Raw genomic sequence first — 12,346 nt, 5'->3', positions numbered from 1 at the left:
CCCCAGGCACTTCCCACAGAGCCCCTTGGCAGGATCAGGGCAGCAGGAAGGGCATCTCTCCCTCCCCTGGCACCAGGTGCCCTCTCCAGAGCGGCTCCAGAGGGAGCTTTTGAATAAATTCAACTTTCACAAGGATAAATGAAAATATTTATTTATTTCCATGCATAAAATCAAGGGATAAGGAAGTAATTGTAGAGAATCACTGAGGGTAAAGGATTTTGGATGTCAAACTGGTGAACTGACAAATGATGTGAAGAGTTAAATGAATATGAACTGCTGGAGAAGCTCGAGAAGGGGAAGGGGCTGGAGGGTCAGTCCTGTGAGGAGCAGCTGAGGGAGCTGGGGGGGCTCAGCCTGGAGAAAAGGAGGCTCAGGGGGGACCTTCTGGCTCTGCAATCCCTGAGGGATCCAGGGCAAGGGTGGGATCTTCTGCCAGGGAAGAGGGACAGGCCAAGGGCAAAGGTGGGATCTTCTCCCAGGGGGGACCTTGTGGCTCTGCAATTCCCTGAGGGATCCAAACAGGTTTGGTGAGCAGGAGCTCCCCAGGGATGGACATGAAGGGGAGGAGAGACCCAGGAGAGTTCCCATGGTGTGGAAAGTGGGAAGAAAACCAAAGAGGAAAGATGAGAGTCTTGTTGTGGTTCTCTAAGAGAGACACTGAGGGGCTAGAGCTTGGCCAAGGATGGGAACAGGGTTGGAGAAGCAGGGGGAGGGTCTGGAGAACTCCTGAGGGAGCTGGGGGGGCTCAACCTGGAGAAAAGGAGGCTCAGGGGGGACCTTCTGGCTCTGCAATCCCTGAGGGATCCAGGGCAAGGGTGGGATCTTCTGCCAGGGAAGAGGGACAGGCCAAGGGCAAGGGTGGGATCTTCTGCCAGGGAACAGGGACAGGCCAAGGGCAAAGGGTGGGATCTTCTGCCAGGGAACAGGGACAGGCCAAGGGCAAAGGGCCTCAGGCTGTGCCAGGGGAGGGGCAGGTGGGACATGAGGAGGAATTTCTTTGTGGAAAGGGTGGGGAGGCCTTGGAAGGGGCTGCCCAGGGAGGGGGTGGAGTCCCCAGCCCTGGAGGTGTCCAAGGAGCACCTGGAGGTGGCACTGAGTGACAAGGTGGGGATGGGGCACAGGGTGGACTCGATGATCCTGGAGGTCTTCTCCAACCTCAGCAATCCTGAGCTTCTTCTTGGCAGAGCTGAGCATTGCCAAGGGCTTAAAGAAATCACCCTGTGAGAAATCCCATTATTATCTTTGTCTCTATTTTTGCCTCTTCTCTTCTTCACAGTCAGGTCTCACAGGGACACGTCCAGGTTACTCAGCAGAGTCGTCCCACCAGATCCAGAGGGATGAGTCACGTTGCTGTGGGAAAGTGTCTTCAGAGTAGTGAAGAGGCACAGGGAGAGCTGAAGGCTCTGTGTTCACAGAATCCCAAAGCCTCAGTGTTTCCTTCAGAGGAACCTGAAACCCAGAGGCCTTCAGGAGAAAGGATTAGAATCACAGAATCATAGAATGGATTGGGTTGGAAAAGACCTCCCAGATCACCGAAGTCCAACCCTTGGTCCAGCTCCAGTCCCTTTACCAGATCATGGCACTCAGTGCCACGGCCAAGCTCAACTGAAAAACCTCCAGGGATGGGGAATCCACCCCCTCTCTGGGCAGCCCATTCCAATCCCTGAGCACTCTCTCTGCAAAGAATTTCTTTCTGCTCTCCAACTTCAATTTCCCCTGGCAGAGCTTGAGCCCATCGTGCCCCCTTGTCCTATTGCTGAGCGCCTGGGAGAAGAGACCAACCCCCACCTGGCCAGAACTTCCCTTCAGGCAGTTCCAGACAGTGCTGAGGTCACCTCTGAGCCTCCTCTTCTCCAGGCTGAGCCCCCCCAGCTCCCTCAGCCTCTCCCCACAGCACTTGTGCTCCAGTCCCTTCTCCAGCCTCGTTGCTCTTCTCAGTTGGGTTGGAAGAGACCTCTGAGATCATCAAATCCAACCCTTGATCCAACCCCACTGGGATCACTCTGGCACTCTGTGCCCTGGGCTGGTGATCACAGTGGGGTTGGATCAAGACCTGGTGGGTTCGCTGTCCCTGGAGGTGTTCAAGAGGACACTCAGTGCCACCTCCAGTCCCTTCTCCAGCCTCGTTGCTCTTCTCAGTTGGGTTGGAAGAGACCTCGGAGATCATCAATCCTTGATCCAACCCTACTGTGATCACCAGCCCTGGTGATCACAGAGTGCCCTGGGCTGGTGATCACAGTAGGGTTGGATCAAGACATGGTGGATTCTCTGTCCCTCGAGGTGTTTCAGAGGACACTCAGTGCCACCTCCAGTCCCTTCTCCAGCCTCGTTGCTCTTCTCTGGCCCCGCTCCAGCCCCTCAATCTCTTTCCTCAACTGAGGGGCCCAGAACTGAACACAACACTCAAGGTGTGGCCTCCCCAAGGCAGAGTCCAGGGGAAGGGTCACTGCCCTGACCCTGCTGGCCACGCTAGTTTGGATCCAGGCCAGGATCCCATTGGCCTTCTTGGCCACCTGGGCACACTCTTGGCTCCTGTTGAGCTTCCTGTCCCTCAGTCCCCCCAGGTCCCTCTGCCTGTCCCTCTCCAGCCACTCTGTGCCCAGCCTGGAGCACTGCAGGGGTTGGGGTGGCCAAAGGGCAGGACCCGGCATGTTCCAATGAAAACTGCCCTTGTTCCTGGATTGAGAGGGGAGTGGCTGACACAGGGTTGTGTTTCCAGGAAGGCATCAGCTGATTTACCCCTTGGATTCTCTGCCAGGTCACACCAAGATGAAATGCTGTTATTTAGGATTTATTAATTAGAAGGATGTGGTGCAAAATTTCTGGTCTTCCCCTCAAAGCTATTGCTGCAAAGTCATAAAGGGGCTTGATTCTGCTCCAGTAGCTCAAGATCCTGATGCCCCTCCAGTAGCTCAAGATCCTGATGCCCCTCCAGGACCCTCAAGATCCTGATGCCCCTCCAGGACCCTCAAGATCCTTGTTCTCCTCCAGGACCCTCAAGATTCTGATTCTCCTCCAGGACTCTCAAATCCTAATTCTCCTTCAGGGCCTTCAAGAACCTGATTCTCCTCCAGGACCCTCAAGATTCTGATTCTCCTCCAGACCCTCAAGATCCTTGTTCTCCTCCCAGATCCTCAAGATCCTTGTTCTCCTCCAGGACTCTCAAATCCTGATTCTCCTTCAGGGCCTTCAAGAACCTGATGCCCCTCCAGGACCCTCAAGATCCTTGTTCTCCTCCAGGACCCTCAAGATTCTGATTCTCCTCCAGGACTCTCAAATCCTAATTCTCCTTCAGGGCCTTCAAGAACCTGATTCTCCTCCAGGACCCTCAAGATCCTTGTTCTCCTCCAGGACCCTCAAGATTCTGATTCTCCTCCAGGACTCTCAAATCCTAATTCTCCTTCAGGGCCTTCAAGAACCTGATTCTCCTACAGGACCCTCAAGATTCTAATTCTCCTCCCAGATCCTCAAGATCCTTCTTCTCCTCAAGGACTCTCAAAAGCCTGGTTCTCCTCCAGGATCCTCGAGATCCTGGTTCCCCTCCAGGACTCCCAAGATCTTTATTCTCCTCCAGGACCCTCAAGATCCTGATTCTCCTCCAGGACTCTCAAGATCCTAATTCTCCTCTAAGACCCTTAAGAGTCTGGTTCTTCTCCAGGACCCTCAAGATCCTGATTCTCCTGCAAGACTCCCAAGATTCTGATTCCCCTCCCAGGAGTCTCAAGATCTTCATTCTCCCTTAGGACTCTCAAGATCCTGATTCTCCTCCAGGACTCCCAAGATCCTGATTCTCCTCCAGAACCCTCAAATCTTTCTCAATTGCTGAATTACACAAAAATATCCCTTGAAAAGAGGAGTTACAAAGAAAAATCTGAACATTGAGTTTGAATGCAACAGAAGTTTACTGAGAGGGAAACACAGGGGAGATTTGGGGAGTTCAGTCCCATGGGGAGGTTTGGGGGGTTCAGTCTCACAGGGGAGGTTTGGGGAGTTCAGTCCCATGGGGAAGGTTTGGGGGGTTCAGTCCCACGGAGCACAGAGGGTGTTGCCCAAGGATTTGGGAAGTGCTGCAGCTCCACGTGGACCAGGACAGGGTTGAAGCTTCTCCAGGAGCTCAGAGCAGCTCAGGGGCTGCTGGGCTGGCACAAGTTGGCACCTCAGTAGCCACAGTTTCCTCCACTTCCTCTCCTAAACCTCCTGTAGCCAGAGCTGCTCCCCCCATAGCAGCTGCCCCCTCCAAAGGAACCGCCCCCATAGGAGCTGCCTCCTCCAAAGGAGCCCCTGAAGCCACCACCAGAGGAGCTGGAGCCAAAGGACCTTCTGCCTCCATAGGAGCTCCCAGAATACCTGTTCCCTCCATAGCAGCCCCCGATGCCAAAGGATCTACCCCCTCCATAGGAGCCCCCCATGGAGCTGCCCCCTCCATAAGATCCACCAAATCCCCCCATGGAGCTGCCACCATAAGAGCCACCAATTCCCCCCATTGAACCACCCCCATAAGATCCACCAATTCCCCCCATGGAGCTGCCCCCATAAGAGCCACCAATTCCCCCCATGGAGCTGCCTCCATAAGAGCCACCCATTCCTTCAATGGAACTTCCTCCACCATAAGAACCCCCCAAAAAGCCCCCTGAGCTCCCAGAGCCCCGAGGGAATATTGGCTCTGTGGTGCCCACGATGCTCTCCTGGGGGCAGGAGGCCATGATGGGGCCTGGGAAGACGATGGACACAGGAGGAGGGTAGACAATGGCTCGGGAGTCCCGGCAGGAGGTCAGACAGAGCTCGTTCCAGGCGTTCGCCCAAGGCTGAGGGCAGATCACGTCACAGGGGTTGGAGCAGCCACTGCTCATCATGGCTCCTGAAGACATCTTTGGGGATGGAGATAGACCTGCAGCAGCACAGAAATCATGAGTGTAAATGCTCCAGAAACCAGAGGACACCAAATCTTGCTCTGGTGTCCTTCAGGGGGCATGAAAAGCAGTGAAGGAAGAGTTGAGAAAGACTCAGGTTTGTCCCTCTCCTGCATTTTTCTCAATGTGTTTCCACCAAACTCTGGCACTGCCCAAAGTGTTTTGTGCTGCTCTGGCAATGCTGGGAATCATGGAGAGCAAAACCAAACTGCCTTTGGGTTTGGAAGTTGCTCATCTTCAAGATTTTGTTGGGTTATGATGGACTTATGGTGCTGGGAAAGGACAATATTGAATTGGTCCAATTGAGGAGCATCTACTGCTCATGGGCTGTGGTGAGACACCTTTTGGGATGGAGACAAACCTGCAGCAGCACAGAAATCATAAGTGCAAATGCTCCAGATACCAGAGAGCACCAAATCTTTCCCTGGTGTCCTTCATGGACATGAAAAAAGGGTAAAACAAGAGTTTAGAAAGGCTCAGGTTTGTCCCTCTCCTGCATTTTTCTCAATGTGTTTCCACCAAACTCTGGCACTGCCCAAAGTGTTTTGTGCTGCTCTGGCAATGCTGGGAATCATGGAGAGCAAAACCAAACTCCCTCTGGGTTTGGAAGTTGCTCATCTTCAAGATTTTGTTGGGTTTTGTTGGACTTATGGTGGTGGGAAAGGACAATATTGAATTGGTCCAATTGAGGAGCATCTACTGCTCATGGGCTGTGGTGAAACACCTTTTGGGATGGAGACAAACCTACAGAAGCACAGAAAGCATAAGTGCAAATGCCCCAAATACCAGAGGGCACCAAATCTTGCTCTGGTGTCCTTCAGGGGGCATGAAAAGCAGTGAAGGAAGAGTTTAGAAAGACTCAGGTTTGTCCCTCTCCTGCATTTTTCTCAATGTGTTTCCACCAAACTCTGGCACTGCCCAAAGTGTTTTGTGCTGCTCTGGCAATGCTGGGAATCATGGAGAGCAAAACCAAACTCCCTTTGGGTTTGGAAGTTGCTCATCTTCAAGATTTTGTTGGGTTATGATGGACTTATGGTGGTGGTAAAGGACAATATTGAACTGATCCAAGTGCCTGAGGAAATCCAGGCTCACAATTCATCAACTGTCTAAAAATTCAGACATTTAATGACTATAAATTTTAAAAGTATGGAAAGACAATCAGAGGTTCTGCAGGAGGACAAACCCTCAGCCAAAGACAGCAAAGAATGGACAGTGTTGAACTGATCCAAGTGAGGAGCATCTACTGCTCATGGGCTGTGGTGAGACACCTTTTGGGATGGAGACAAACCTGCAGCAGCACAGAAATCATAAGTGTAAATGCTCCAAATACCAGAGAGCACCAAATCTTGCTCTGGTGTCCTTCAGGGGGCATGAAAAGCAGTGAAGGAAGAGATGAGAAAGACTCAGGTTTGTCCCTCTCCTGCATTTTTCTCAATGTGTTTCCACCAAACTCTGGCACTGCCCAAAGTGTTTTGTGCTGCTCTGGCAATGCTGGGAATCATGGAGAGCAAAACCAAACTCCCTTTGGGTTTGGAAGTTGCTCATCTTCAAGATTAGTTGGGTTATGATGGACTTATGATGGTGGGAAAGGACAATATTGAACTGATCCAAGTGAGGAGCATCTACTGCTCATGGGCTGTGGTGAGACACCTTTTGGGATGGAGACAAACCTGCAGCAGCACAGAAATCATAAGTGCAAATGCTCCAGATACCAGAGAGCACCAAATCTTGCTCTGGTGTCCTTCATGGACATGAAAAAAGGGTAAAACAAGAGTTTAGAAAGGCTCAGGTTTGTCCCTCTCCTGCATTTTTCTCAATGTGTTTCCACCAAACTCTGGCACTGCCCAAAGTGTTTTGTGCTGCTCTGGCAATGCTGGGAATCATGGAGAGCAAAACCAAACTGCCTTTGGGTTTGAAAGTTGCTCATCTTCAAGATTTTGTTGGGTTATGATGGACTTATGGTGGTGGGAAAGGACAATATTGAACTGATCCAAGTGCCTGAGGAAATCCAGGCTCACAATTCATCAACTGTCTAAAAATTCAGATATTTGAATGACTATAAATTTTAAAAGTATGGAAAGACAATCAGAGGTTCTGCAGGAGGACAAACCCTCAGCCAAAGACAGCAATGAATGGACAACGTTGAACTGATCCAATTGAGGAGCATCTACTGCTCATGGGCTGTGGTTGAAACCCCTTTTGGGAGGGAGACAAACCTGCAGCAGCACAGAAATCATAAGTGCAAATGCCCCAAATACCAGAGGACACCAAATCTTGCTCTGGTGTCCTTCAGGGGGCATGAAAAGCAGTGAAGGAAGAGTTGAGAAAGACTCAGGTTTGTCCCTCTCCTGCATTTTTCTCAATGTGTTTCCACCAAACTCTGGCACTTCCCAAAGCGTTTTGTGCTGCTCTGGCAATGCTGGGAATCATGGAGAGCAAAACCAAACTCCCTTTGGGTTTGGAAGTTGCTCATCTTCAAGATTTTGTTGGGTTATGACACACATATGGTGGTGGTAAAGGACAATATTGAACTGATCCAAGTGAGGAGCATCTACTGCTCATGGGCTGTGGTGAGACACCTTTTGGGATGGAGACAAACCTGCAGCAGCACAGAAATCATAAGTGTAAATGTCCCAAATGTCAGAGAGCACCAAATCTTGCTCTGGTGTCCTTCAGGAGCATGAAAAAAGGGTAAAACAAGAGTTTAGAAAGGCTCAGGTTTGTCCCTCTCCTGCATTTTTCTCAATGTGTTTCCACCAAACTCTGGCACTGCCCAAAGTTTCTGCTGTGGTGAAACCCCTTTTGGGATGGAGACAAACCTGCAGCACAGACAGAGGAGTAAAATTCAACTGTCTGTGCAGCTCTGAGTCTTTCCACAATCACCCTGATGACCCCACTAATAATGGAAGGAATTATTGGCTTATAAAGGTGAGAACAACTCGAGGAGAGATCTTTGCTCCAACTTTACTCCACCCTGACCCAAAGCCAAGCTGGGAGTTGTTGAGTTGTAACCTCCTCATCAAACAGTCAGGATTTAATTGCCACTTTCCCTCTGTGGTTCACATTTTAAGATCTGCATCTACAAATAATTACTGTCAATGACTATGAAAAGCTTAATTATCTAAGAAACAAACCCAAACTCATGTTACAGAATAATTTAGGTTGGAAAACACCTGAAGTGTTGGGGAAACACCTTGGAGTCCACCTGGCTTATCATTGCTGATTATTGACATTGAATTCTTTCCCTAATTAAAGGCTGTCAGTGACATCTCAATTAATATAAAAGCAATTAAAGACAGAGAAATTCCCAGTCTGATATCACAGAATCAGAGAAACAATTAGGTTGGAAAATAAAACTGATGTCACAGAATCACAGAATCATTTGAGGTTGGAAAAGATCTCTGAGCTCATCAAGTCCACACTGCTGGTCATTGTTGAGTTTGACATTGAATTCCTTCCCTAATTAAACACTATCAGTGACATCTCAATTAATATAAAGGCAAATAAAGACACAGAAATTCCCAGTCTGATATTACAGAGTCACAAAAACACTTGGGTTGAAAAATAAAACTGATATTAAAGAATCACAGAATCATTTGAGGTTGGAAAAGATCTCTGAGATCATCAAGTCCACATTGCTGCTCATTGCTGAGTTTGACATTGTTTCTCCAATTAAACACTATCAGTGACATCTCAATTAATATAAAGGTAATTAAAGACACTGAAATTCCCAGTCTGATATTACAGAGTCACAAAAACACTTGGGTTGGAAAATAAAACTGATATTAAAGAATCACTGAGTTATTTGAGGTTGGAAAAGATCTCTGAGATCATCAAGTCCATATTGCTGCTCATTGCTGAGTTTGACATTGAATTCCTTCCCTAATTAAACACTATCAGTGACATCTCAATTAATATAAAGGTAATTAAAGACAGAGAAATTCCCAGTCTGATATCACAGAATCCTTTGGGTTGGAAAATAAAACTGATATTAAAGAATCACAGAATCCTTTGGGTTGGAAAAGATCTCTGAGATCATCAAGTCCATATTGCAGATCATTGTTGAGTTTGACATTGAATTCCTTCCCTAATTAAACACTATCAGTGACATCTCAATTAATATAAAGGCAATTAAAGACAGAGAAATTCCCAGTCTGATATCACAGAGTCACAAAAACACTTGGGTTGCGAAATAAAACTGATATTAAAGAATCACAGAGTCATTTGAGGTTGGAAAAGATCTCTGAGATCATCGTCCATATTGCTGGTCATTGCTGAGTTTGACATTGAATTCCTTCCCTAATTAAACATTATCAGTGACATCTCAATTAATATAAAGGTAATTAAAGACACTGAAATTCCCAGTCTGATATCACAGAATCCTTTGGGTTGGGAAATAAAACTGATATTAAAGAATCACAGAATCATTTGAGGTTGGAAAAGATCTCTGAGATCATCAAGTCCATATTGCTGGTCATTGTTGAGTTTGACATTGAATTCTTTCCCTAATTAAACACTATCAGTGACATCTCAATTAATATAAAGGCAATTAAAGACACAGAAATTCCCAGTCTGATATCACAGAGTCACAAAAACACTTGGGTTGGAAAATAAAACTGATATTAAAGAATCACAGAGTCATTTGAGGTTGGAAAAGATCTCTGAGATCATCAAGTCCACATCACTGATCATTGCTGAGTTTGACATTGTTTCCCCAATTAAACACTATCAGTGACATCTCAATTAATATAAAGGCAATTAAAGACAGAGAAATTCCCAGTCTGATATCACAGAATCCTTTGGGTTGGGAAATAAAACTGATATTAAAGAATCACAGAATCCTTTGGGTTGGAAAAGATCTCTGAGATCATCAAGTCCATATTGCAGATTATTGTTGAGTTTGAATTGTTTCCCCAATTAAACACTATCAGTGACATCTCAATTAATATAAAGGTAATTAAAGACACAGAAATTCCCAGTCTGATATCACAGAATCAGAGAAACAATTAGGTTGGAAAATAAAACTGATGTCACAGAATCACAGAATCCTTTGGGTTGGAAAACACCTCTAAGATCCCCAAGTCCACATTGCTGCTCATTGCTGATTATTGACATTGAATTCCTTCCCTAATTAAACACTATCAGTGACATCTCAATTAATATAAAGGCAAATAAAGACACAGAAATTCCCAGTCTGATATTACAGAGTCACAAAAACACTTGGGTTGGAAAATAAAACTGAAATTAAAGAATCACAGAATCCTTTGGGTTGGAAAAGATCTCTGAGATCACCAAGTCCACATTACTGATCATTGCTGAGTTTGACATCGAATTCTTTCCCTAATTAAAGGCTATCAGTGACATCTCAATTAATATAAAGGCAATTAAAGACACAGAAATTCCCAGTCTGATGTCACAGAATCCTTTGGGTTGGAAAATAAAACTGATATTAAAGAATCACAGAATCCTTTGGGTAGGAAACACCTCTAAGATCATCAAGTCCATATTGCAGATCATTGTTGAGTTTGACATTGAATTCTTTCCCTAATTAAACACTATCAGTGACATCTCAATTAATATAAAGGCAATTAAAGACACAGAAATTCCCAGTCTGATATCACAGAATCACAGAATCCTTTGGGTTGGAAAACACCTCTAAGATCCCCAAGTCCACGTTGCTGCTCATTGCTGAGTTTGACACAGAATTGTTTCCCAAATCAAGCACTGACAACGACATCTCAATTAACATAAAGGCAATTAAAGACACAGAACTCACCAGGCTGGCTGAGAAACTCAGACTGAGGAGAAGTCGCTGGAGAACCTGGAGGAAACTCTGGGTTTTTATACTCCTCCCAAGAGCTTCCAGGACGTGCAACACACTCTGGGGACACGAATTTTGCTGTATAAGCTACTTCTAATTGTAATTATTGCCTTGATAATTAATAATGATTAGTAAATCAGCTCCTCATCATTCAATCTGGGCAACACACCCTCTGTATTCCTTTAATCCCTAAATAGTTTTTGTATGAATTCTGTGACTGGGGCCCTTTGTCGACCTCGTTTGACTTTTGGAGTGTTGGCTTTGTGGGGCAAAGGCATCAGGTCTTCTCTTAAGCAACATTTCAACCTGAGTTTGGTTTCCTGAGGAGAAATATTTTCTGTTCTGCAGAAGAAATTGAAATTTAGAGTTGGGAAGTGTTGGGAAAAGTGCAAATTTTTTCTTTGGTGGGGAAAGGTCTTTGGTTTCCCTTTGAACATCCATCTAAGGAGCTTCCTACGCTGGGGCTTAATCCAATGAATCCATTGGATGTTCATTGTCACCCGAGGAAGCACAAGGAAGGGAGAGTCAGAAATAATTGGATTCTCCTAATCCTCCTTTTGCCACCATTCAGGAGCTCCAGCTGGACACAGAGTTGTTGTCCAGGTGGCATCATTTGAGGAAAAAAAAAAACCCACATATTTTTGGCTGCATGTAGAGAATATAAAGGTGTTTTGATCTAAAACAAGATAAAAGAGGCTCAAGAATGGCAAGGATTGGGTTGTTTGGTTTGGTTTTTTGGGGTTTTTTTTTGTTGGTTTTTTTTTTTTTTTGAGAACCTCAGTGGATTTAAAAACCTTTTTATGGAGACAGAGATACAAAAGCATAAATAGGAAGAGAGATCTCTCAGCAGTTTCCTTCATTCCTAACCAGAAACTTCATGAGAACTTTGGATATGATGATTATTTTTCTGTGGTTATGGCAGACAAACATCACACACAAACATTGGGGACACCAAACCCCAACTGGAGTGGTTTGTTTCCAAATAAAAGTCAAGTGAAGCTATTCTGGATTTGACCCCCAGGCAGAGCTGAGGGGACTGAGAGGAAGGGGTTGGGTTTCCATGATCTTCTTGGAAAGGGTTGGGAGGCCTCGGAAGGGGCTGCCCAGGGAGGTTTGGAGTCCCCACCCCTGGAGGTGTCCAAGGAATGCCTGGACATGGCACTGAGTGACAAGGTGGGGATGGGACACAAAATGGACTTGGTGACCTTGGAGGGCTTTTCCAGCCTAAATCCATCCTTGGATAAATCCTCCCCCATTCCTGGAGGTGTCCAAGGAACACCTGGATGTGGCACTGGGTGACAAGGTGGGGACGGGGTACAGGTTGGACTCAATACCTTGGAGGGCTTTTCCAGCCTAAATCCATCCTTCTGGCTGCCCCATCCATGAAAGTGTCCTTGATGTGACACTGGGTGACAAGGTGGGGATGGGGCACAGGGTGGACTCTGTGACCTTGGAGAGCTTTTCCAGCCTAAATCCATCCTTGTGGCTGCCCCATCCATGAAAGTGTCCAAGGAACACCTGGACATGGCACTGAGGGACAAGGTGGGGATGGATCCCAAGGTTGGACTGGATGACCTTGGAGGTCTTTTCCAACCTCAACAATTCTGTGCTCTCT

The 12,346-nt window shown here is 46.7% G+C and overlaps 1 long non-coding RNA gene across 2 annotated transcripts; it reads right to left on the bottom strand.

The window, feature by feature from the left end:
* Positions 1 to 2,878: 2,878 nt before the first annotated feature.
* Positions 2,879 to 10,884, bottom strand: LOC139683871 (uncharacterized). 2 transcript variants are annotated; one of them, XR_011699820.1, is made up of 3 exons: positions 10,687 to 10,795; positions 3,198 to 4,888; positions 2,879 to 2,893 (listed from the first exon to the last, which is right to left on the bottom strand). It is a non-coding gene; the product is annotated as an uncharacterized lncRNA (long non-coding RNA). The 2 variants fall into 2 exon arrangements; XR_011699819.1 differs by lacking the exon at positions 2,879 to 2,893 and having other exon boundaries at positions 3,884 to 4,888; positions 10,687 to 10,884.
* Between the last annotated feature and the right edge of the window lie 1,462 nt (positions 10,885 to 12,346).

Source organism: Pithys albifrons, chromosome 30, assembly GCF_047495875.1.
Source record: "Pithys albifrons albifrons isolate INPA30051 chromosome 30, PitAlb_v1, whole genome shotgun sequence".
Taxonomy (NCBI): domain Eukaryota; kingdom Metazoa; phylum Chordata; class Aves; order Passeriformes; family Thamnophilidae; genus Pithys; species Pithys albifrons.
The sequence above is the reverse complement of the archived record's forward strand: the minus strand, read 5'-3'. Positions and strand labels throughout refer to the sequence as shown.